The sequence below is a fragment of the Chiloscyllium plagiosum genome, unplaced genomic scaffold (assembly GCF_037043375.1).
Source record: "Chiloscyllium plagiosum isolate Xiang-an unplaced genomic scaffold, Cpla_swu_hap1 HiC_scaffold_20, whole genome shotgun sequence".
Taxonomy (NCBI): domain Eukaryota; kingdom Metazoa; phylum Chordata; class Chondrichthyes; order Orectolobiformes; family Hemiscylliidae; genus Chiloscyllium; species Chiloscyllium plagiosum.
In genome coordinates, this window is record NW_028270158.1 from 20985418 (window position 1) to 21011677 (window position 26260).

General features: G+C 39.5%; 1 protein-coding gene across 3 annotated transcripts in view; it reads left to right on the top strand.

Moving 5' to 3' along the window:
* The first annotated feature begins 4803 nt into the window (after positions 1 to 4803).
* The window catches only part of LOC122560400 (complement C1q tumor necrosis factor-related protein 1-like), a 50266-nt gene continuing 28809 nt past the window's right edge, over positions 4804 to 26260 (top strand). Inside the window, exon 1 of one of the 3 annotated variants that reach the window (XM_043711033.2) lies at positions 4804 to 4846. The gene's annotated coding sequence lies outside the window, so the exon portion shown is untranslated. Of the gene's footprint in view, positions 4847 to 16939; positions 17078 to 21820; positions 22069 to 26260 lie in introns of those variants that run through there. The other 2 variants (XM_043711032.2, XM_043711031.2) reach the window with 2 other exon arrangements.

Here is a 26260-nt window from a genome sequence, read left to right on the forward strand (position 1 = left end):
CAGCTTACTTTCTGTGCTGTTGAATTTTATGCTTCAGCTAATAAAGATAAGTATCATGTTCCACTCCAATGTGTTATGGTCTTATGGTCTACTGCTCCTGTGTCTTAATGCCTTTTGGCACACAGAGGACTGCCAGAGTGAGAGGCAGAGGAAGAAAAGCTTAGCAAGGGCTCATTGGTGGCATTGTGCAACATCATTATAAATAAACACTCACCTTTCTAAGCATATGCTCATTTGTACTGTTAAAATATCTGCCACAGTACAATTTTCACTGTTGGATCTGGTTAAATTGAAGCCATGTGAGAAGTGAGCAGCCTCTTCAGCTAGCCTGAGAATGAAAAAAGTTGTAATGACCAAACATTGCTCTCCTCTTACATTATAATCTCATACAGTCCGATTTTTTAAAACTGTGACATTGACGACAGCAGTCAAAGCATTGCACTTCAATGTGGCAAGATGGAGGCTAACACAATGTGTAGGGATTATGTACCTTGCACAGGTCGTTCCTCACTTCTGTTCACCTTGTGAGTGAGAGTTGGATGACGGACAAGCAATCAGTAAGCCCGCCACCAGGTAACTGCTCTGACTTATATGTTGGGTTTTCAACCATTTAGTTTCTTAAGGAAGGAGAGAAGAATTGAAGTAATGCATTAATAAAGTGAGATGAGGGTTTTAATGAGATATTATTGCATGAAAATAAGGTAATCTCCTCTCAGTGGTGAGATTCTGAAGTTGCCATTTAAGATTTAAGGTGAAAATAGCAAACATTTTTCTTGATGTCTAGATTCAGAATTTTTCAGTCTTTCCCTATTAACCCAATGTTCTTGTCATCACTTATGCCACAGGCAGAAAAATTCAATCCATTCTTTCAGAAGTGTGGCACTACTGCAATGGCTTGTACTTTCTTTCTCAGTAGTGAGGAAACAGTGCTGTTCAGTTTATGTGCATTTGCCCAGAGTCTTGTCAACAGAGATTTCCAATGATTAGGCAACTGATCAGCACAGTAGCCTCTACATGGGAATCTGTGGCATCTGTAATCAGGCCAAGCATATTGCAAATCATCAACTTGATCCTCACAGCGACTGACAGACTACAAACCAGAGTTCCTATAAACTAGGAAACATAAATCATATTTAAACCATTCTTTTGGTTGTAAACTAAAGATTAGGATATAGGTATAGGATTAATAGAGAGATAAAAAGGAAAAACAGAAAACTACACAAAAACATTTAACTAAAAAATTTCAGCATTAATTTTATTTTCGGAGGATGAGATGCCATAAATGCTACATTATTTTTTCAGAACCGTACAGTTGTTCAGTATAATAATCTCTTATTAAGCCGTTAAAAACTCATTTACTCCTGAATGACCTTGTCCAATTTTTTTTTATTTGTCTTTACAGCAGAGCTGTTAGTTAAGCATTACATATTCAGGCCATTACAGTGACTTCACTGCTGAGTTATCATTAAGGACCACAACGATGGGCCTTGCGGAGGAGCAGGGCACCTCTGACTGACATTTCAGGATTTCTGAATTCAACTGTGCTTGTGCGGTTCCTATAAGCTCGTATTAGATTAACCTGCAAGACTCATGAGTGTTGATAGCCTCATCACTCTTGTTTCAGCAAACTCTTGGCCAATCTGTCACTTACCTCTGTGCCAGGTTCAGTGTGATGCAGCGGCCAGTATATCTTCAATTCATGACTACAGAGATTAAATCAACCAGGAAAAGAAATAGCTTAGTTGTCTTAATTCAATCATTAGAATATCAGATAGAGTCATACAGTTGTGAAAACATTGCAAGTTACTGTCTCTGGCACTTAATGTGGATAAAAGGGCAAAGGTCGCTTTTAAAACTTTGAATTTTGCATTGTGTTCTTACTCAGGAAAAAAATAAAATGTAACTCCCCTTCTGGTTTACACCTGGATTCAGTTTTGTGTCATGCCAGACATTTTATGAACTTTCAAAGAATGCTTTTAAGCCAGCGCTTCACCAGAGACTCTCATTGATGATGTTACCTAGTATGATGACAAAATGTTTGAAAACAAATCTTCCAGCTCAGTGAGCTAACTTACATACTTAATGTTTTTAAAAGTTTGACATAAGCTGGTAAAATGGCTGCAGTAAATCAGCTGAACTTTGGTATTTGAGACAAATAGGTATTGGCTTGAGTCTTAGTACAGTCAGTTCTGCTTTAATGTAGTTCTTGTGCAATCCCGTCTTATGAAAACAAAATCATGTAATAGCACCACCATTTAAACTAATGGGGCTGGAATCGCATTATAACCAATACATGCCTTAAAACTTCACACTTTAGAAACAGTGAGCTCAATTTGTCAATCGTGTTAGAGTGAATTCGTGTGAATGAAACACACATTATAGGAGAAAAACCTGTATTAAGTAAATGTGAACTTTCACAGCCATCCAGGGAATTTGTACTTTTGATTGTTTTAGGTTGGGCCGAAAGGAAAGAATGTGGAGATTTCTAAACTGCCTTTCTCCAAGTTTGAGACTGTGTAAATAGAAATATTGAAACTCAGTTTATGGAATAGTAAAGGCAATGGTCACTCTTAATTCCCATTCTATTATGAAGGTATTTCCCATTCAACTGAACTGGATGGATCCACGTGAAGAAGTGTTAACCCACAACACATGATGTGGAATCAACTTGAACACTTGTAAAAAGATTATAAGTTTGTGAAAAGCCACAACGAACTCAGCCATGTTTCCTTTGTCCTTAAAGATTTACCTAAGAGATAAGAAGTCATCAAAATTCTCAGTTCAGCCAGTCTGTGAACGAGACTCAGAATTCAGCTGCATGGTGTCAAGCATCTGAGATCAATGGAGAACCAAAGGCTTAAGAATTGAATTATAAGAAATTTCATAACCTATCATGAACCCTTCACTTTATAAGACCCTCACTTCAATTTTAAATCACTTAAAAGTCTCAAGAAACCATCAGTTGGCCTATGGGGAGATCAGTAATCATAAGCCAAAGACCAAGTTAACTGTAACCTGTAAAACTGCATTATGTTTACCTATAGCTAGTCATTGGGTGTGTGATTGTATGAGTGAAAATTAACGTGTACAACGTTGTATTTAATTTGATGTAAGTGTGTGAGAATAAATAATATTTTAAACTCTCAGAAGTTTGCCAATGAATCACTCTCCAATTGTACGAAGAAAACACACCTGTCTCCGTATAAGACCCAATGATGATGGAACGATAGAAACATTCATCGTTTCTGTGACATGTGCAACTAGAAGACTCCTCTGACACTTCAAAATTATCATGAGCTCTGTTCCATTATCATGCCATACTTTGTTCTAGTTTATGAATGTTAATTCGCACTTGTGATGCACATTTCTGAATTTATTATACTATCTGTACTTAAAAGAAACGAAAGATAGAGTTTCACGCCAAGTGTTTTTATAACCATGTGGAAGCTTATTTACCAGAAACACAGTCAGAAAAAATCTCAGGTGTCAGGAATCATTGAAGTGTAAGCTCAGAAACAAGTGGTAGCATGAAATGGGGTGGGTGCGTGACAAATCAGAAACCTATTTATAAAGGAGAGATTCCTGATGTTATGAAATCTAAGAAGTTTTCCACTGGTGCTAATCCCTTTACTATTCCTTTGAGGTGATTGTATCCAGTTTATTTAGTGTTCCCAGTGAGGGTGCTTTATTCAGGAGGAGCACAGGACAGAGAGCGGCTTTCACATTGTTACCTCTGTCCTTCAACTCATACTCCCATACTCCCTGTTCAGACCCATGCCAAATTGATTATTCCCAAGTATCCCCATTTATTGGGCACCATATGGCCTCCCGAGATGCCAGGCAGGCATATTAAGAGACTGATTTGCACAATAAGAGCTCAAAAATGCAATGTGATAAAACAAGGTAATAGCTTACATGATATTGGTAGGCAACTACTATGGTGAATTCCCTTACGGTCATTCAAAATATTTCCATGGAATTTTTACACCTACCTGAGAGGTTAGAAAACACTTGTTTAATGTCTTAGCCAGAAGCTAGTACCTTCAGCATGGCTGCATTTTCTTGTGTTGCACTGTATATCAGCCTGAATAACTACTAACACAGAACTTTCTGACTCAGAGCTGCAGTCCATGTATAATTGGCAACTGCAACAATAAACATAGGTTCCTCTGTTTTAATTTTCATCGCAAAATACAGCTCAGCATATCTGAGACAATGAGTCTCATACATGTTTCATGTAAAAACAATTTATCTGGACACTTTCTGTGTTCCAATCATTTCCCATTGATTGTCTTTTTTTATAACACTGAAAATAAAACATGAACAAAACTGGCATGTTGGATTGGCACTAAAAGAGGCTGTAAACCTAATTAATTAAAGTCTTGTTGCTCCATTAATCTCAGGAAACTATAATTGACAGATGATTTCCACTCAGATATCCAGAAGCAAGGTTTCCTGCAGTAATTATTGATAGACTTGTTATCGGGAAGAACTTAGAATGACCCCGATAATTCTGCAGTTAGAGAATACCAAATTAATTTCCAGACCACTGCCTCCAGTGGGGAGAAGGGTATTGGTGCAGCCTTTGTTCCTCTGGCCTCTTCCTGTGCAACTTGCACAGTGTTCTATGAGGATTAGGGGCCATGTAGAGTATGCCTTGTGCTGGAAAGCTTTGAATCGATACTATGCTGTTGTCACACATTCCATTTGGCTGATGTTATGACAGGATATGAAATTTAAACCATACACATCCAGTCATTGCCTTTGTAGAACACTCGGTAGTACAAGCATTTACAGATGGATCCTGTGTTAGCATCCCTTAAAGGGCCAGGCACACAAATTACAGGTAAGGGCATTTTTAAAAAGCTTTTCGTTTGTAAGGTTATTTGAAAATACCTGTGCAGTGTGTTTGGACAACTTCCTCAATTTTACATTCTCAGTGGCATCATACCTATCTACATAACAGCTGCAACTATTGTAAGGGCAGTACAGTAGCAACACTGTCTCTACGAATGTAACATCACAATGAGATGGCTGCGTTGAGGACAAGCTGTACCTTTTGCCCTCAAGCAACATGGTGCCAGATGTCTCCATGTTCCTTGACAATAACAAGAGGCAATCTGCAAAGCAGGCCAGCTGATGCATATAATGTTTTCCTGTCTGCTGCCCCATTTGAGGTTTTCATGTGAGTCGTCTGCAACAGAACTACTGTGGCGTCACCCCAAAGGGAGCTAGGTAAATGAGCCATCCTTTCCTCGTGGCCCATCTGCAGATTATATGCATCTGGATGAATGATCGTGTCTCCCGGCCTCTTAGGTATTTGAAGTGTCAGAGCAAATAACAATGTACCTTCACAACGTCTTGCTTCTCTCTCTTGCTCTCTCTTCCTTCAGGGTTTGGTGTGTTTGGGCACGTGGCAGTTTATGGGTATCTGGAAGTGGGAATTCCAAGGGAAGTGGAATATGGAGGAAATCAAGAAATGCTTTTATCATGCTGTCTGCAGTTAGCATGCCACATAGTAGGATGAAGTTGAGTTGAGAGGCAAAAGGATATAAGGCAGGAATATGCAATCATCCTCAATGGTCTCACTGTCACTGGATTCCAAGGATTGCCATCATCACCCATCCATGATGTGAGAAACCATCTCCTCTCTATGACACGAGCATGCTTATCCTTCACTAGTTTTAATCAGTTGCCTTTTATTGCATGCCACTTTGATTTGATAGGTGGAAGGTCAGTGACTGTATGTACCACGGGTGATGAACCTGCTACAGCAGAATAGTTATAGGTGTGTGGAAACCATGAGAAGTGAGGATCAGGCCAGTGACAATGTTGGTGTGTGAGGGTGCAGTGGAGTGTCTGGATGCTGGATGTGAGTCCTGAGAACCAGGGACTCCATGCTCGGCAACCTGTTCTGTATTCATTAACATATTATGACCACATATTAACACCCCAAACTTGGAGTTATATTCATGGGCACAATCTTGTCAGCCAAAAACAGGAAACATGCACGCTCATAAAGCAGACTACATATAGGAGGCGTGTACCTGGTAGGCCCTTTACAGATTGACCAGTTCACCATGGTCACAAGGTGCCTGAGGTGTTGGACTTGTAGCATCGCTGGGCTCCTCGGGTATAAGGGCTCACTGTCTGCATACGTGTGGTGCTCAGAGCTCCATGGCATTATCTAACCAGATTCTGAACAGAGAGGATATCATACCCTCAATGTTCAGGACCATCTCTTGGATGACAAGAGGTAGCTGATAATCCCAGTGTGAAACCCTCAGACAGATACAAAATCCTCAGTTTATCTCTATGATGCAGTTAGAAATTAGAAGTGGAGAAATGTCTGCCCGGACAAGGAGAAAGAGGAATCTGATGGGGATGCTGAGGGAATCATTGCTGATGATGGGGAAGCTGAAGGACTCAGGGTAGTATTGAGACGAGGCAAGAGAACATGACAGCAGCTCGAACTGAAGGCAAATGATTTTGTAGTAACATATGTGTGTACTCAGAACTCTAAGCCAATGATGGTGCAGAGACATTCTTGCTGTCAAAGGAATGTTTGGTTCATAACTTTATAATGTTAAGTTATTTTGTTCAGCAAAAAATGTTAATTAATTTGTTTCCTTTGCACCATTAACCTTCAGTTCAGTTTTCTCAGTAGAACATCACTAGGGATTACTTATATCAATCAAAACTTTGTTTATAACCGCATATCCATCTATCGCTGAGATATAAATGTCTTTCTCTGCTGATTGATTCCCAAAATCCAAATATCTAGCTTAGGTTCCAGAGGTTAAGCTCCTCCCAGAGGATAGAGGTGTCTGAGAGCCTTAGCCCCTCTTTGTACTGTGAATTTGATGTAAGGTTCTAGGGTGATCATCATCACTCAAGATAGTCTGCAAGGAAAGCATGAATAGTCAGAAGTCATAACAGATTGGAGGGGACCACAGAACAGTCGTACAAATTGCTGAACAATTGTGACAAGTGTAATGTCATACAGAAAGTTGATGCTGTGACTTCAATGTTTTTTAATCCTACTTTTCCTCCTGCTATATCGCGGAGCCATCTCGGTTGTTGCAACTGAGCTTATGGAAGCCTGTCAATTGTGCTGTCACTTTGCCTCAGATGACCGTGATGGGCGTTCTCTGGTGGCCTGTGGCCTGGATAACTCTAACCTGCTGGGAATCTTGGTGCTAGTGTAACCTCCTTGGGCCTGACCTGATGGAGGTATTTAGGTCCCGGGTGGAGAAGCGATGGTGTGGAAGGGTTTCTTCGGAGTGAACTGAGATTATAATTCCTGAGTGCTTGGCTGTCATTCCTTCTCCCTGTTAGTGCAAATGGCACCTCCTTCCCCCCCTTGAGGGGAGAGGTTAGAGACTCTTGACTCTCCTGGCTTGAGCCAGTGAATAAAAGCATCAAACCCATCCCCATGAGTAATGGAGTAAAAGGCTCTATACTTATCTGGCAGATGCTGATCATTATACTGGATCCACAATGGCTGCTAACTCTACCATGAGATAGCTATATTCTTCAGTGCCAGAGCCATGACATCAGTACGAACTTGGGCAAATTCCTGTCCACTTCCTTCCAGGAGAAAGTGAGGATTGCAGATGCTGGAGATTAGAGTCGGATTAGAGTGAGGATTAGAGTGGAAAAGCACAGCAGATCAGGCAGCATCCGGGAGCAGGAGAGTCAATGTTTTGAGCATGAGTTGTTCATCCACTTTGCTCCAGTCCAGTATCATTATCTCTGATACCTCTTCCAGATGTTCCCTGTTTGCTGATGGATCTCAGTTAGATCATGAATGACTGAGTCCAGAGACTCAACATCTGCACAGAGCTGAATAGGGGCCTGTTCTCCAGTAGATTTCTGAGTCTCAGAGACCTCAGCCATGATCTCTCCTTCAGCTGCAGACCCATGCCAGTGCAGTGCTCATCATAATGTGACCCCAAGCCTACACTAGATACATCATCCTCTGAGGTAAGTGTCAACTGTGTTGTTGTAGGGTGAGGAGGAAAGGTTCCTTTCATGTTCTTCCTCAGAGTTATGTTGTAAGGTGTTGGTAGATTTGGGCCTGTGGGATGCTGGAGACTTTTCTTTTGAGGCTGGCTTATGAGTAAGAACTGGAGATTGCAAAGAAATGCATAAAAGATTGTTAGTGCTGGGAGCTACCACCCTGTCCCAAGGTTTTATTCAGATGTTGCTGCTTGATGTGGAGCCAGAGCAACTATTTGGAGATTTTCTCACTGAGTGGCTGTACATTTTCAAATCAGCCCTACAGCACAGACATATTCCCTTTTTCGTTGTCAACTTAGCAGCTGGCTTCTCAAAGAGGGTGAGGAGCCTCAGGTATGTACATGTTCGTGCACGTTAGCATGTTCTTCTCTTGCAGGAGAGAAGTATTAAATTGAATAGCATGGGTATATGAGGATTAGACCTGTGTTAATTGATACAGATGGAGCTGTGATTGTCCATGCACATTTCTAATAAGAAGTATGTGGCATGGACAAAGTTAAGAGTTAAATGTCTCTGATTGAAAGGTGTTTCAAAATGGTAAAAGAGCAATAGTTAATGCAAATTGATCCATCATTATATGACGTGTGTTTCTGAGATAGCTGTGAGGTGATCATCCCGAAGCTGTGTCATGTGGTGGAAGTCTTTGGTGAAAAGCTATCAGATGTGCACTTTCTCCTAATTGTGATAGGAAGTCGGTGAGCTGCTGATATATGAGCTATTGAGTGCTGTAGCTCCTTTTATGTCTTGAGTGACCTCTGCCAGATAAGTGCGAGCCATTGCTCTATAGTGCAGACGTTGATAGCACTTGAGGTGTCTGATGGGGATCCTCGGCACCCAATTTTGTGAGTGATAGTCCTGCGTATTGGCAAGTTTATAATGTTAATGCTCAAAGGGACATGGAGCATTGAGTAGACAGTGGTGGAGCATGTCTCTTCTCTTCTTCAGAAGAACCTCTAGGGAAGCAACACTGAACCATGGCACTGCTTTGTGCCTGAGATAATCCCTGATGAAGTATAGCTCTCAGTTTATTCCTTGTAACTGTAGATTAAAGAAGAGAGATCTAATCTGTTATTTAATGATGCTAAATGGGCCTCAAGAAATGATCTATCTCTCTCCAAAGATGAGGAGTCAGTTGAGAGTGTTATCATCCCCCAAATAACCTTTATAAAAAGTTTCACACAGATTATAATATTCATGACATTGTTAGGTCCCAGGAATAACTCAACTATGTATCACCCCACCAAGTTGGTTTCATGAGTTAATCATACAAAAGACTCTGTCAGACAATGCGAATTCTAAATTAAAGAATCAGACATGCAATTCATAATTTAGTGAGGTAATAGGTCACAGTATTAAATGTTTCAAGAAAAGAGAGAAGCGGTAATGTTAATTCTAGTAGTAAATCCAGCTTTTAAGTTCAGATATTGTTACAGTAAAATAGTTTATGAAGGATACACATCAATTCTGAAAGGGCTTTTCCCTTCATGCCTTTTCAAACTGGTGGCTTACCACCATCTCAAGGGTAGTTAGGGATGGGCAATGCCAGCGATGACCACATTCCTTAAAATGTTTTTTAAAATAGCAATTACACCTCAAAAATATTTCATCAAAGGCACCATATAAATACTTACATAATAATGAAGCACAATATATCCTTAGCTCAGATCAGGAATCTTCTCTCTTTCATGTGGCCATAGATGGGAGATTCATATGGAGAATGTCCTTCAGCTTTTTCGTTGTCAGCCAGTTGCTTCCAGCAAATATCTAATAGACAGAAAATGCTTCTGGTCTAAGTAATGCAATTGTGAATATACTTTATCTTGCTCTTGATTACCTGCACTGCATGCTTAAATCATCATCTTCGAACTACAAAAGGTCAAACTGCAGCACTTCATTATCTGGACTGGTGCTCTTGCCGTCTTTAGTTCTCACTGTTTTTCTCTTGAAGGTCATGCTGGATGCCAACATCCTCCTGTATAATATCACGCAGCTATTTTTCAAAGGAGACCGTGAACAACAGGAGTTTTAAACAGAGGCCTGATCTTGTCCCCAATTCATTACTAAACACGAAGGAGAGAGAACTAGCAGAGTCAGCCCCACTGGGCATGATTGGTATGAAGGTCAGAGAAAATAGGATCGAGAGCAGTTGGGTCATTATCAAGGAGGTACTTCTAACCTCAGCTAAGATCAATCAGCAAATGCTAAACTGGAACTGAACCTGAGACTATTATTGTTTGGACTTCTACAGTTTCAGTCTAGGCAATACAATTATAGAGTCTTCAGAATACCTTTTTAGTGCTTTTCATAATGAGAGCTCAATTCATTAGAACAATATAAACATGTATTGTGACTAGTGGTTATGGTCACTATTTCATTATGTGCATTCTCCAGGGTTTCCATTGACCTTCTGCTGAAATTATGGTTGAACATTATTCAAATCTCATTCCAACACTGATCTTTCCTGATTTACAATTTCAAAAATCTCATGCAATTAAAAATGGCTGTTAAATTTCCCCTCCTCTGCTAAGTGTAAGTAGTACCTCAATATCCTTTTGTAATTATAGTTTAAGTCATCCTTGACTGAAAAAGTTATGCTGTTCCTTCCTTGAAATGGGCTGTGAAAAACTAATTGGTCCCTCGCTGTTTAATTTTGCATTAACATGTTTAAAATAAATAGAACAAAAGTTTGGATAAACTAATGAAAAGATGGAAGTCAGGTAGACATGTTCTTGCACTAATATCCCATTGCATTGTTTCAGGGTCATTGTTTAAGGGATTCCAATAATATAACAATAAATAATAAAGGGAAAAGCAAGTAGATTTGACACTATTGCTTTGCATCCTATGTAGCAACATTCCCATTTCCATATCTCCATATGATCTTCATTTTTCAGACTGACTGAACTTTATATTCCAAGTGTAACTGAACAGTTATTGAATCGTTGACTCTTAAAGGTGCATTTCTGAAGACTCTCAGTCACAAGGGTGTATTAGAAAGCTCACTTTTTTTTTGCTGTCCATCTCAATTTGATTATATCTTACAATTTGTCATGATCCCTGCTGAAGTTATGTCTAGACAAATCAGATCCCAGAAGAAAAACTGGCTTGATAATTTTTTTTTATTCAACAGGATAGTTTTTCACTGGAACACAAGCATGCAATAAAACAGAAGTTCATTACACAAAACAAATGAAGATAAAATAGAGCTAACCAAATTACTTACTTGAAAATGTCTGAAATAAATGTTAAAATACAATCCCATCTATCCCAACATCATCACTTTACCAGAGGCAAACACCAGAGATAATTTCTATCTTTATCATATCTATTGGTCTGAATTAATTGTTTCTTCCAATGTTTAGTCCTGAGAGTTTGATAACCTCTTTCTTAATTATGCACACGGCTGAGTTTAGATTTACTCATCTTTGAATATGCCCTTCAGGGTTCTAAGCTTTCAACTAAAACTGTAATACTGATATAAACTATTTTCTCAATTAACTTCTTTGACTAGGAGAATTTGTTTAATAACTTCAGCCAGGACTTCTGCAAAACAAAGCCAAAATAATTTCTAAACTATTGACTTTTTTCATAATCAAAAAAAATCCTGATTTTTCTAACTGAAAGCAACATCATGCCCTTCAAGATTACTTTGTCCACTTGTAAACTTCTCTCAATATGAACAAATTCCCATTATTATCCAAGAAGTCTTACTCATGCTAGTTTAAAAAAAGGCTCCAGAAGTACTGACAAATGTTGACATGAATCCTCCTCATACACACAGGCCAAAACCCAATGTGACTATTTCAAATTCCAAACTCTGAAATAAATTATATTTTTAAAATATATGACAGCCTTTGGCTGTCTTAAGTTCAGTATGTCCATAAATGATCTAGGGTGATGGTCAGTGGTTATGACAGTTGATAGTATCCTGCACCACTGGAACGAGGCAGCATCATATATGGTATTTGTAGCAGCTTTTCCATTTCCATAATTGGTTTGTTAAGCCATCAAGCCGAGGAAGGATGTGGTTGTTTTAGAGGCAATTCAGAAAAGATTCACTAGATTGATTCCAGAGATGAGGGGTTTGTTGTGTCTTAACAAATGCAGCAGATGGTCTCATCTAATCTCGGCAAAGTTCTAAGGCAGCATTCCCATCATCACTTGGAGATTGAAGGATACGAGCCAACACTATGCTGACAGTAACATTTAACTTGCAACCATTATTTGCATTTGATTTTAAAATTATAAAAATGCCTCAGCACATGTGCAAGAAACACACGTCTAAAATATTGGATGGTATGAGACTTGCCAATATCTTATTACATCATTTGGATGGATGAGTGCTTAGGCTCAACTGTCAAATGTTTTAGTGTTCAATCAGTTAAAGTAATGTTCAGCGGATGAGGACTGCACAAGATGCTGAAGTATATTAACATGTCAATGTGAAGATGTTGAAGACATCTAATTAGCTGCTATTCAGGAGAAACAGTGAAGCTTTGCCCAATAAATAACAACATGCTATTCTAATTATGGGTTGATTATATTTAAAGGAAAAAGCTCACAATATGGAGAAGGGTTCAATGTGACTTTCAAATAAATTGAACATGCGGATGATGGAAGAATCTTCCTAACTCCCTCCAAGAAGAGGAACTTGGATTTGATATTTTTCCCCTCAAAAGGGTGAACAGTAATAGACTAATAACCTATTTCCCTGTTTGGTTTGATAATAGCTGATCTGTATCTTAATACACTTTGGATTTGCAGCTCTTATTTTCATTATCTAGCAAAAATCAATCGATCTAGTTTTGAAATTTTCAGTTAGCCCCAGAACCTTTTTAGGATGAGAGTCCCACATTTCCACCAATCTTTGTGTGAACAAGAGCGTCCTGACCATCCTTGAATGGCCTAACGTGAATTTCAAGGTTTATTAAAGATATTGATAGAGCAAAGTTAATAAGGTTCATATTGAGGGTAAGGTCTATTGCAATGTTTTCTGGCCTGAGCTTCAACAGATTGCAAAAATAAATTTGAATACAAGGGGACACACTGCAACTGAAGAATATATTGGATGTGATATTAAATGTGTTTAGTATCAGGCTGTAAATACTTAACACATTCCATCATGAGTCCTTCTTTTATTATTGGAACAGAGGTGTCAATACATTTGAAATGAATAGGCTTCCATCCTGAAACATGAAAAACCAAATAACTGCAGATGGTGGAAATCAGAAACAAAAATAGAAATTGATGAAAACAAAATATCTACAGCATCTGTGGAAAGAAAACAGTGTTAATGTTTTGGGTTCAGTGACTCTTCAGAAACTAATTGTAGTTAACAAAAGGTTGGTGTATGGGTGGGGGAAAGGGAAGAGTAAATAATAGGTGGAGATGGAACCCAGAGAGAGAGAGTGAGAGAACAATTGTTGGGCAGACAAAGGAGTGGGTAATGGTCAGCCTGGGAGAATCAAGAGCAGCTGATGGAGACCATGAGTGGCTGACAAGGGGTTGTTGTGGTAGCAGCCCTGTTATGTATGGGTTGTGACAAGGACATGGGAGAAAGTGCTCAGGTCCTAAAAGGATTGAACTCGATATTGAATCCTGAAGGCTACAAGGTACCTCTGTGATGTACAATGCTCCTCAGAAAGATGCTCTCTCCACATTCTGAAATCCATGCTCAGTGCGATGCATTGCCATATGCACACTCTCAACTTTTCTCTCCATCAGCACTGCTTACGCTGGCTCAGAGCTGCCCTGCATCCCCAGTTTCACTTTATCTTCTGGCTCATTCAATGTTCTAACAACAAACCTTTTCCTTTTCCTTTCAGGCATTAAGGAATGCAAGATGCAACAACTTAGAGATGCCCCACAGCCTTTCGAAACCCTCATCCCTTCCTCTTCTCTCTGACTCCATTCTGTCTCCTAACCCACTTCCTGCTGTGTATTTACTGTCCCTTCTGACCTTCCACTCATTGATGCTGAATGTTTTGTACCCCAAAAAGGTCTTAAAGTAATCCCTCAGTGCCCCATTTCAATGAATTTTGGGCATGACGTGACGTTACACTCTTCTTCATCACCTTCACCTCTGTGTCCATTTCTTTGGACAAGAGTCCTGTCCCCGTCCCTTCACCCTCCTCCAATACTCTCCCTCACCTGACCCCTCCCTTTGGCCTTTTACCTGCACTCAAACTGTTCATCGAGAACAGTCAACATGGCATCGCTCACCTCAACTCTCTGCCTCCCTTTGCCATTCCAACCTATCTTTCTCTGAATTGATGCATTCCATGCTCTCAGATCCAACTTTGTTATTAAGCCTGCCAAGAAGGGTGGTGTTGTTGTAGTCTGGCACATTGACCTCTACATTGCAGAGGCTGAGTCCAAGCTCTCAGCTACCTTCTCCTATCTCCCCCTGAACTATCACCCACCTTGCCCTGAGCACTTTTGTGTCAGTTTTGGTGGTAGAAATATGACCCTGCTTTCAATCATGCTGTCATACTGAGATTTTGCTTTTCTTATCAGAGGATAAGGAATTTCCTGGGACAGTATGGGGAGATGGGTTTAGGGTTGGGGTCATGTGTAATGTAATCTGATTCTCTTGCTTCAAGTTTTAAAAGCATTTAAAGAGCTTGGAAAATTCTGGCCCAGGATGGTAGCAGAGTAGGGCTCCTGTGCTGGAGCTCATCCACTCCGACTGCTTTATTTCTCTTTTCTCCCGCTCTCTGTTTTCTTTGTTATTTATTGACTTAACTTGTCTTGAGCCTGGATGGCATCAGGAGCATCAATGACCAACGGTGCAGGCACCTACTTATTTTCTGAAGCAAGCACAGGACCTGGAATCAGCGGCTGCTACATTGGCAGAGGCAACGTTGGCGAGGTAGGCTCAGTAGCAAAAGATGACCCCTCAAGATCGGTGACTTTGATGTTGGTTGGGTCTGGCACTGGCAGCAGTGAAGTGGTGGCAGAGGCGTCGTTGACTGTGGTGAGCTGCCTCAGGACTGATGGACTCTCTTTCAGTTATGTTTACTTTTTCCTTATTGTTAAATTATTCAAAATGACACCCTTTTGTGGCAGCAAATGAAATTTTATTTTTATTGTATCTTACTGTTAAATACATGTGACAATAAAATCAAAATCAAATCAAATTTCTTGACGAAATTTTCTCTTGCTTTTGTTTCGAAGTATCTACTTTCTCTGAGAGACCTGGGCAAATGCATACATTTCTGTTCAACAATGAGGTATTTTAATTAATCAAAATATACAGTGTTTCGCTGACATTTCATCCTCTGTGACTAAGCATTGTGCTGATTTGTCTGTGCACCTGAAGATTTGTACTTCCTGGCCCTTGGTGTTGTGTTAGTTGGTCTAATTCTCACAGACTTCAACCATGGCAAACTGCATGAAATTAAATTCTGCTTCAAAGCCTTTTGACAGTCCAGACCTAGTCCACACTATCACCCACACCCCCCACCACGGGAATACTTATAACCTCTTGAACTTTTTCCTTGTTGTCTGATGTGCATTTCTCTGGAAATGTTCCTTTTGCAGGATCTATTGTTTTTCAGTGTTGAAGGTGCTGTTCACTCTCAATATTTTCTGGACTGTCCCAACTGTCCACACTTTATTGCTCAGGTATCCCTGTTCATTATTTATTGCATAATTCTGTTTGGAGCGACATCTCATACAACCTCATATCAATGACTTTGATTTCTACATTTTTGACATTTTGGTGAACTTTCAAGAATTCAACTTTCAACTTAAGGCCTACACTTCTAACTGTGTCAGAAAAATCCTCAATGTTTCCTCATTGTACGAATTGAATTTGAGATTCTCCCTGGTGGCGAATTTGACTGCTCATGTCAATATTAACTCCTCCCTGAAGAAAGTTCAATAAGTTCACATATCTCTCACTGATTACCAAATAGTCTCTAATTAATTCATCTTGCAAAGCTCCATGCTCACAGTATCCTGCTCAACAATATAAATATGTTAAAATTGCTTCTTTGGTTCACCAGAATGCTGTCGTTAAATTTCTTTCTGGGTTAAACTATGTGTTGAATTTTTAAATAAATCCATCATACTTTGTAATACTTTTTTCTACACTTTGTCTTTCCAGATCATCATCAGTCATTAGCCCTATATCATATAATAATGTGCTGACTAGGTGGCGGTGTTTGTTTGTGTGTAAGCCTGAAGCCATTCAATGATGTTGAAAGTACTTAAGCTCTCCCACTTCAAGCCTTCTGTATTTTCAATTGGTTGAGGTAATGGCAAGGTCTCTACTGGAACTCACTGTGGGCAATTGTGCCTGTCTGAGTTGCGACAGTACTTAGATTTTTCCACTCTAGTCTTCCCTTCCCCACAACCACCCCTTCAAAGTCTTTCCATCCTGTGGCCATATAATTGAAATCTTCCAAGAATTTTTTTCCTGCCTTTGGAGTTTTCTTGTGAAGTCTTCTGAGGTTAAGGCCTGCATTTGGTGCCCTCCTGCTGTATGCTAGGCTACATTGATATAATCCAAAGTTCTGTCCTGCCTTTGGAGTCTTCCCTTTTCAGCCGTATCTCTTGGGCTCTGCTTTAACTTCACATTTTGGCTCTGGAGATTTTTCCTTCACTGTCTCGATGCTTTCTGTTATAGCACATTGGGATGTCTGACTGGAATATCATGGGCTTTCTCCTTATCATTATATGGCTCTTCAACTCAATATGTACTATAACAATTTCCTTTTAACATCTGTACATACAGATGGTTCTTGGTTAATGTGGTTTTGCCATAATGTAGTTTTCACAGCTCATGATTTGAATAACACGTGCCTGATTTGTAACAATACAGGGTTTTACACCTCTCCCAACAGCAGTAGGAATGAGTACTTGCCCAGACACAGCATTCCTGAGCACGTTCTTGTTCGTTCAGCTTGTTTTGGCTGTTGCCTGCTGGATATGTTTTTTAAAAAAAGCTGTCCTGAATGAAACACAACCCTCCACCTCCAAAGAAGCAAAAGGGCAGTCTAATAATTCCTCGACCTTCAACTTCCAAAGGTGCAGATCAGTCCCCTTCCAGGTAAACAATCTTGTATATGATGTAAGAAACATTCAAAAATATTCTATTCACATGTATTTTTATATCCATTTTGGTTTTATATTAACCGTGTGCTTGCATTATGTATTTGTTTGATGTTCTTGAAATATAATCCAAACACTTATGTGGGTTTCTATGAGAATGTACATTTCACTTCATGCAGTGAGTTTCTTGCACTTAACTATTGTGTAAATAAATAGCCGCAGTAGGTTATCTAATGTAGCTCTCTTTATGACATCTCTCCTTACATACTCATTCTAGCCTAATGTCTTTTCTTTTATCAATAACCAAGTCACGTCATCAGTTGTGTTGTCGTGATTTAAACCAATTTCACTATACCACACCCAGCATTTTGTTACTTATAGTAATGACAGAGCATTTGCAACAATCTCAGCAGATAATGCCATGAATGATCCATATTGGCCTTCTCCTGAAGGTCCCACCATCTCAGATGCCAATTTTCTGCCAAATCACATTCTATGTGACTTCAGGAAATGGCTGATTAGTGATCATGGCAAAAAGCCTAGTACAAGGTATTAGAAAGGTCACTTGCCTGTGCTGTAAAGTGTTTCTGATTGACGAAGAACCTGCTTACTGATGCTCATTTTAGATTCTGTCAGGACCACTGAGCACCAGACTTCATTATAATGTTTGTCCAACCTGGACAAAATGATTGAATTGCAGATCTGAAAATGGCAATAATATCAATCAATTCATCCTCAAAGCATTGCTTTAAGTGTTTATCAGACCAGTACCACAGGCCCAACCTTTTTAGCTTCTTCATCAGTGACCTTTGTTCCATCATAAGATCAGAGGTGAGATGTTCGCTAATGATTGCACAATGTTCAACACTATTCACAATTCCTCAGATACTGAAGCAATCTGTGTCCCTGTGCAACAGTATTTGGACAACATTGAGACTTGGCTTGATAAGGGAAAATAATGTTTGCATCACACAAATGCTTCACAGTGATCATCTACTTCACTTATGAAAGTGATAAATTCTATCACTTCCCTTGACATGTAATGCTATTATAATAAAAAAACTACCATCATCAACACTTTGAGTATCATCAAAGTAGTCATCAGAAACTGAACGGGACTGTTCATATGCATGTTGAGGCTACAAGATTATGTCAGATGTTCGAAATCCTGCAATAAGTGACTCACCTCCTGCCTCTCCAAAATCTTTCCATTATCTACAAGGCTCAAGTTGGGAGCTTTTCACTTGCCTGAATGCTCAAGAAACTCAACACCATCCAAGGAAAACCAGCCCACATAATTGGTACCCCATTCACTAACTTCAACATGCATTCTTTTCATCACTGACATTCAGGGCTAGTGGTGCGTACCATCTTCAAGATCACTGCAGTACCATCAAGGTTCCATGACAGCACCTTCCAAATGGCATCTATCACCGAAAAGGACAAGATCAGCAGATGTGGGCCATTTGGTCCATTATGCCTTTCCCAGTTCTTTGACTTGAATCATTGTCTGCAAGTTTCTCTGTAAATGAAACACCATCCTGATTTGGAACTGTACCACTGTGTCAGTGATGTCAAAATCCTGGAAAAGCCTCTCTTACAACACTTGGATGTAAATAGTGGTTTGGCAGCACAGAATTTGAGTGTTACTGAAAAAAACCCATCAGATTTTGCATCTGTCTGGAAATAAGAAATACCACAATCAACCATAATTCAAGAAGGCAGCTTACCACCACATTCACTAAGGACATTAGTGATGAATAATAATTACTGGCCTTGCCAGTGATGTTCATGACTCAGGCATTAATTAAAAAAATACATTCTAAAGCTTATTTAGAATCAATAATTAGATTTTAACCATATTTGGAGTAATAATTAGATGACTTTGTAAAACAGCAAAGCCAAGGTATTATGTGGCACCTCAGCCATTGCAACATACCTTCTGTTCTACACTGCAGTGACATCCCTGACTTCATGATTGAATCTCTTGAGATGGGTCAGAATCTCTGTGAGGTGCTGCAGTTTGGAAAGGCAAATTAGGTCAGGACTTGTACACTTAATGGTAAGATCCTACAGAAATTTGCTGAACAAAGAGACCTTGGAGTGCACGTTCATAGTTCCTTGAAATTGGAGTCAGAAGTAAACTGGATAGTGAAGAAGGCGTTTGTGCCAGGGTTGGAAGGTTTGACCAGCCCTCAGCTTGTATTCACAGAATTACAGATCCTTAAATGTCAAGTTTTCATTTAACCTATTTTTCTGATAAACTGTTCAGGGCAGTATTAGTACACATTTCTAGAGCAGGTGGGAGGTTTGAAACTGAGTCTCCCAGCCCAGAGCTAGGACATGCTACCACTCTTTAATTGGTTTTCTGCTGTTTCTTTGCTGCTGTACTGATTATTATATAATACCTACTTGTCTAATTAGGTTCTATCTGCATTGAAATTTGTAATCAACTGAATCATTGAGTAAGAAAATGTAAGTGGTTTCAGAGCTCTATCATTAATATAACTGTATTGCACCTGTTCTATCAAGCCCTCAACAGAATTGACTTTGTTTCTCGTCCTTCAGGTGCATTCAGATTATTATGACATGCAATTACATTCTTTAATGTGCTGATGGTGTTCACTTAGACTAGGGTGGTTACTGCCCCAATGAATTGATACAAGATATTCATTTACAACTCTTCCACCAGAGAATCTAACCCATCTCAAGAGATTCTATCATGAAGTCGGGGCTGTCACTGCAGTGTAGAACAGAAGGTATATTGCAGAGTTCTAGTTCTCAACTGTCACTTGGCCAACATTTATCCCTCAATCAACATTGGTACAAATAAATTATCTGATCGTGATTGTACTGATGTTGATTGAGGGATAAATGTTGGCCAAGTGACAGGTGAGGACTAGAATTCTTTTCCTCCTAATCATGTCATGAGGTAGTTTACATGCAACCAAGTAGGCAGATGGAGATGAAATTTGCTATCACACCTGAAGACTAACACCTCAGCCAATGCAACACACCTTCTGTTCTACACTGCAGTGACATTTCCGACTTCATGATTGAATCTCTTGAGATGGGTTAGAGTCTCTGTATGAGGTGCTGCATTTTAGGGTAAATCAGGGTAGGACTTGTACACTTAATTGTAAGGTCCTGAGAAGTGTTGCTAAACAAAGATATCTTGGAGTGCAGGTTCATAGTTTCTTGAAATTGGAGTCGCAGTTAGATAGGATAGTGAAGAAGACGTTTGATATGCTTTCCTTTATTGGTCAGTACATTGAGGATAGGTCATGTTGCAGGATGTTGGTTAGGCCACTTTTGCAATAATGTGTGGTAATTCTGATCTCCCTCCTATTGGAAGGATGTTGTGAAAATTGAAAGGATTCAGAAATGATTTACAAAGATGTTGCCAGGGTTGGAGAGTTTGAGCTACAGGGACAGGCTGAACAGTCTGAGGTTATTTTCCCTGGAGGATCAGAGGCTGAGGGATGACCTTATAGAGATTTATAAAATCATGAAGGGCATGGATATGGTGAATAGACAAGGTCTTTTCACTAGGGTGGGGGAGTCCAGAACTAGAGGGCAAAAGTTTAAGGTAAGAAGGGAAAGATTGAAAAGGGACCTAAGGGGCAACTTTTTCATACAGATGCTAGTGCGTGTATGGAATGAGCTGCTAGAGGAAGTGGTGGAGGCTGGTACAATTACAGCATTTAAAAGGCATCTGGTACATGATGTTCATGAATAGGAAGCGTTTAAAGGGATATGGGCCAAATGCTGGCAAATGGGACTAGATTAATTTAAGATATCTGATCAGCATGGACAAAATGGATGGAAAGGTCTGTTTCCATGTTGTACATCTCTATGACGCTAATTGTGTTTGTGGGATCTTGCTCTGTACAACACAAATGCACTTCCAAAATACTTTATAACCAAGTATGAATTTCCCAAGCCCAGTAGTTGATGTGAAGGACTTCAGGGTGTTCTGAGATTGGTCAGCCATCCATTCTCTGCCTATGATGTAGGTGTGACGTGTTGTACTATAGTAGGAAGAACAAGGCGAGGCAATGAAACATGAAGGATCCAATTCTAAACAGGATACAGGATCAGAGAGACCTGTGACATGTATGCACAAATTGTTAAAAATGTCAGGGCAGTTTTAAAAAGGGCCTGACAAAGTAAATGGGGAGAGAAGGTCAAGCACTAGGAAACACTGATTTGTGGTGAGTGGCAAAAGAAGCAATGTTGACACAAGGAAAAACACTATTTTAATGTAGTGAGTGGTTAGAATCTGGAATATTTTGGCTCAGGACGTGGTGGAGGTAATCAGGGATTTCAAATAGGGAATGGATTTTTTAAAAAAGTTGCAGGGCAATGGGAAAAGTTTAGGAGAGTGTCTTTTTTTAAAGTTGCTCTTACAGAGAGCTAGTATGGACATGATGGGCCCAATGGTCACCTTCTCTACTGTAACTGTTCTATGCTTCTATGAGTAGAGCAACTGAATGGTAATGAACCTGTGACTGCTTTATTTCTGTATTCTAATCTAAAGTTCTTCCCAAATGTTCCAGAATCCAGGCAGCAGCTCCATGCTCACACACACTGCTGACATTTCCTACTCTGAAATCACTTCCAGCTGGTTTTACCACATTTTTTCTTTCCCTTTGCCTGGGGGTGTTTTTACCTTCTGTTTTAAATGAGTTTTATTTTTCCTGTTGGATCTTGAACAATGGGCATCTGTGACTCTGGAGACTTAACAGACTGGCTCCCTTAATTCGAAGGGTGGCAATCTTAGAATTTAAAGCCAAAGCAAATAGGTTTCAGTTCAAAAGAAGTTGCTTGCCAGTGCAAACAGAAACGATAATCAGATCGGTGCTTGACTGTGGCATTGTGAAGGTTGAGGCTGAGACAGACTGAAGAAGATTACTGTGTGCTGAGAGGAAACCAGTCCACAACAAATGCCTCACTGAAGAAGAGAAAGGAAGAATAGCAAGTCCTTGGGTAAGTTGTTTCAAGTAAAACATGAGGGAAAAAAATGAAGACTTGCATTTATGTGGCACCTTGTATGACCTCAGGACATCTTAAACCTCTGCAAACCAGTGAGATACTATTTAAATTGTAGTCACTGTGGTAATGAAAGCAGCCAAGTGCACTTAAGAGGTTCTCACAAACACAGTGTAACAGTGATTGGATAATTAATCATGTTGATTGAGGGATTAATATTGATCTCTTCTTTGAAAAATGCCACAGGATCTTTTGTATTTATCTTAGAACACTGGAGGTGTATTAAACTGCACCCAAAAGGGTGGCAGTCCTTCAGTACTGCACTAGATTGTCGGTCTAGCATATTGTACTCAGATGTCTGGACTGAGTCTTTCGCCAATGAATGTCTGATTAATAAAGATGCTGCTCAGAGAGCCATTGCTTGGGTTGAGACCATATTACCCAATTTAACTCACCGGCTGCATCCTTTCACATCTCCGTGTAGTTTAAAGAATTTACCTTCTCCCACTAAAGACTAAAGCAAAATATGTAATAGTGAATAATTATTGGAAGATTACAAGATATTGTAAATGACTTTAAAAGGGAATCATATGAAAATTTGAAAAGCGAGTGGAGTAAACAAAAACAGAAATTGCTGGAGAAACCCGGCAAGTCTGGCAGCATCTGTGGAGAGAAAGCAAGTCCAGTGAGGTTCTGAAGAAGGATCACTGGGCTCGAAACATTAACTCTCGTTCTTTCTTCACAGATACTGCTAGATCTCCTGAGTTTCTCCAGCAATTTATGTTTTTATTTTAGATTTGCAGTTTCTACAGGTCTTTTTAAAGGGTTAAACTGCACGCCACAGGGAAAGGGCAGGTTTTAGTCGAATCAATTATACAGCTCTTTCAAACCTTTAGCACAGACACAATGGACAAAATGGCTTCCCTTGTGCTCTAAGATTCTGTGGGCCTGATTTTAACTGCTTACTACTGGATGTGTTTTGATTGAATTAAAATCTCAACTGTTTCCAATCAGTGCACAAGAAAAAGTACAGAGCAAACCTCCAATGTAAACCCATACTGCCGTTGCACATTAATTGCAATCTCTTCTGCAACATATGAAGTCCTGAATATTATAAAATATTGCACAGCTGGACAAGAGATAGTTTAAGGAAAATATTTATATTTGAGTCCTCAGTTACAGCTGTTGCAAATCATGTTAAATTCACAAGTCTTCTTATGGGGCTATTTGGTTGATCTTTCTTGATTGATAAACTATGTGTAATCTCAGATCACTTGTTTTATTTACTAGTGTCTTTCCTGTTAAATATTAATGCCCTTGAACTTATGCAAAGAACATAACTCCAAAGTTTATGAATTATACAAAACTTGGAAATTTGTAAACTGTGGTGGATAATGTAGAACTCCAAAATGACTTAGAAACGTTGATGGAATGACAAACAGATGGTTGATGAAGTACATTTGGAGAAATGAGGTGATTCATTTTGGTAGGGGTAGCAAAACAAAATAAAAGACACAACTCTAAAAGGAGTATAGAAGCAAAGGGACCTCAGTAAATATGGGCAGAAGTCATTAAAGCTAGCAACACATTTATTCATAGGAGCATAGAGTACAAAAGCAAAATGCTGATATTGAACTTATATAAGATGCTAGTTAGACATCCGCTGGAATATTGTATACAGCTCTTGGCTCCATACTTTACGAAGAATGTGAATACATTGTAGAAGGTGCAGAGAGAAAAAAAACAATGCCAGTCTTTCTAAAGATGACAAACTTCGGTTATCAAGGATATGGGAGAAGTTAGGAATGCTCCTTGGAGAAAGGAAAGCTGATAAGAGATTTGATAGAAGTATATAAAATCCCAGAGGCTGGCCAGAGCATATCAGTAGAAACTATTCCCATTCATGAAATGATTGAGAACAAGAGAGTACAGATTAAAAGTAACTAATAAAGGAAGTAAAACTAACATTCCTGATACAGCAAGTGTTAGATTCTGGAATGCACTAACTAAAAGATTGGTGGAGGTAACTGAAGCAATGAAAAGGGAATTCAACTATTAACTAAAGGGGAAGAATGTGCTTGGGTTACAGGGTGGGAGATTGGCATGAAGTAAACAACTCATTTGGAGATCTGACACAGACAGAATGAGCCGAATGGTCTCTGGAAGTGCTGTCACAATTCTGTGAAAAAGCAATTGTGTCCATCAAAATGGACCACCCTGCTACATACCTCAATCTGTCCCTCCTCTCATCACCTCAGTGGCAGGCTTGGTGTTGCAGGTCCTCACTCTGAGAGTCAGTCACTTCACCTGGTAAATGGAGATACCAACCTGGATTAAGCCCTGCTGTCAAACGTGACAGGACCAGAGGTAAACTCATTCTTCTGGGTTTTCTGACTGTATGACAGTCTTAGCACCCAGTACTCCCTCAACATCCCCTCACCCCAAAACCTCCTACACACCTACAAAACAGAACTCAGTACCCCCTCATGCAACAGCTCCCTCTACCCCACAGCATCCAACATCCCCTCAGTACTCTGCACCTCCTCATCTCCAGCAGCCCTTACCCGACATTCTCTCATGCTGCCCTACTCTCAGCTGCCATCACAATTAGGACCAGAGATTTTTACAGTACATAAGGAGGTGTTTTGCCCCATCATCTCTGATGGCCCTTGTCAAAGAGTTAACAATTCAGATTTATTCTCCATGCTTTACCCCTCCAGCTCTGCGTTGTTTTCCTTTGCAACTGTGCAACCAATGTAACCTTATGATTGGATCTACATCTGCTGCCTTTGAAGGCATTGCCGACAAATTAACAATCCTCTCCTCTTAATTACCTGCTGCTTTAGATGTTTTTACTTTAAAATATTTTCCTCATACTGTTCCAATTTTTCAATCAGGTTTGATTATAGTGTTCATCTGAAGTGCAATGAAGTCATGGTGTGAAATATTAACATACGACCAGTTTCTGAGAAACCTTCTTTGTAAACCAAGGCATTAAAATTTGTTTCAACAAATTAGAACAGGGGAGCGGGGGATTTTGGTTAGCTACAGTCACCGTGTGTTAACTAATAATGTAGTACAATTTTTAGATGTTTCAATAATGCTCTACAGTAGATTTAATTACATCTTTGGAAAGGGAATTGGATGAAGAGTTGAAAGAAAATTTGTTCGATGCTATGCAGAAAGGGCAAAGAAATTAGATTATTAGGTAGCTCTTTCAAAAGATGAATTTGCAAATGAGTTCCTTCTGTGTCTGATCATTCTCTGATATTCAACTGCCAAACCAGTCAATCAGGTTTCAATCTAGAAGACAGATAACAGCTGGTACATATAGATATGTATAAATATTAAGTTGAGAGATCCGCCTTCTGGGAACAGGTTGGTTGCTTGTTATAACTCAGTTAAAACTTAAAGTGTGTGGGTTTATGGTGAATTAGGTTTAAGATTGAAATTTAAAGATTTTTTTCTATCCCATGTGCCCCAAACTCACCTGTTTTGGGGCTTAATGTTTCCCTTATTGTATTCAGCTTGAATCAGTAGCCACAAATGAAGTATTGTTAGTGAAAATGGAGGAGTGAGTTTCAGGGTAACAGTTAATGACAAATCCTGTTTTACAAACATTAAGTTAGCATTAGTGCCAGTGCTGCTCTGTTATGATCTTTGGAGTGAATTCCCTTTAAAAAGCTCAATATAGAAATGAGCCAAGTACCCAGATGTTAAGACATGACCACAGGTTTTTTTGTAGCACTGTGTTTGGAAATCACTCTGTATCACTTATATCGGTCTAGCTGCAAACAAGCACACCAGAAATCTTCAAGTACATAGAATTGAAGTACCTCATTTGCGTTACATTTGTATAACACAATAATGTTATTAAATGGTGGCAGTGGTTGGAGCAATGGATAGCAGGTTTCCATAAACAGTGGCACACATTTTAGCTGCTTGAGGAACCCTCAATCTGAAACAGTTAATGGCCTACAAACTAAATGTAATACAGAACATTATCATTCCCATCTGCTCCAGACCTGTGTAATAACCTTTCTGAACAGGTTGGCTTGAAAAGATCTTGAAGGATAACCTTTAAGGGGCTCTTGTGGTGCACTGGTTGTAACTGTACCTCTCAGCCAAGAGCCCTAGCTACAGGCCATATCTGCTCCAGGTATGTGTCATAAAATGTCAAAATAGATTG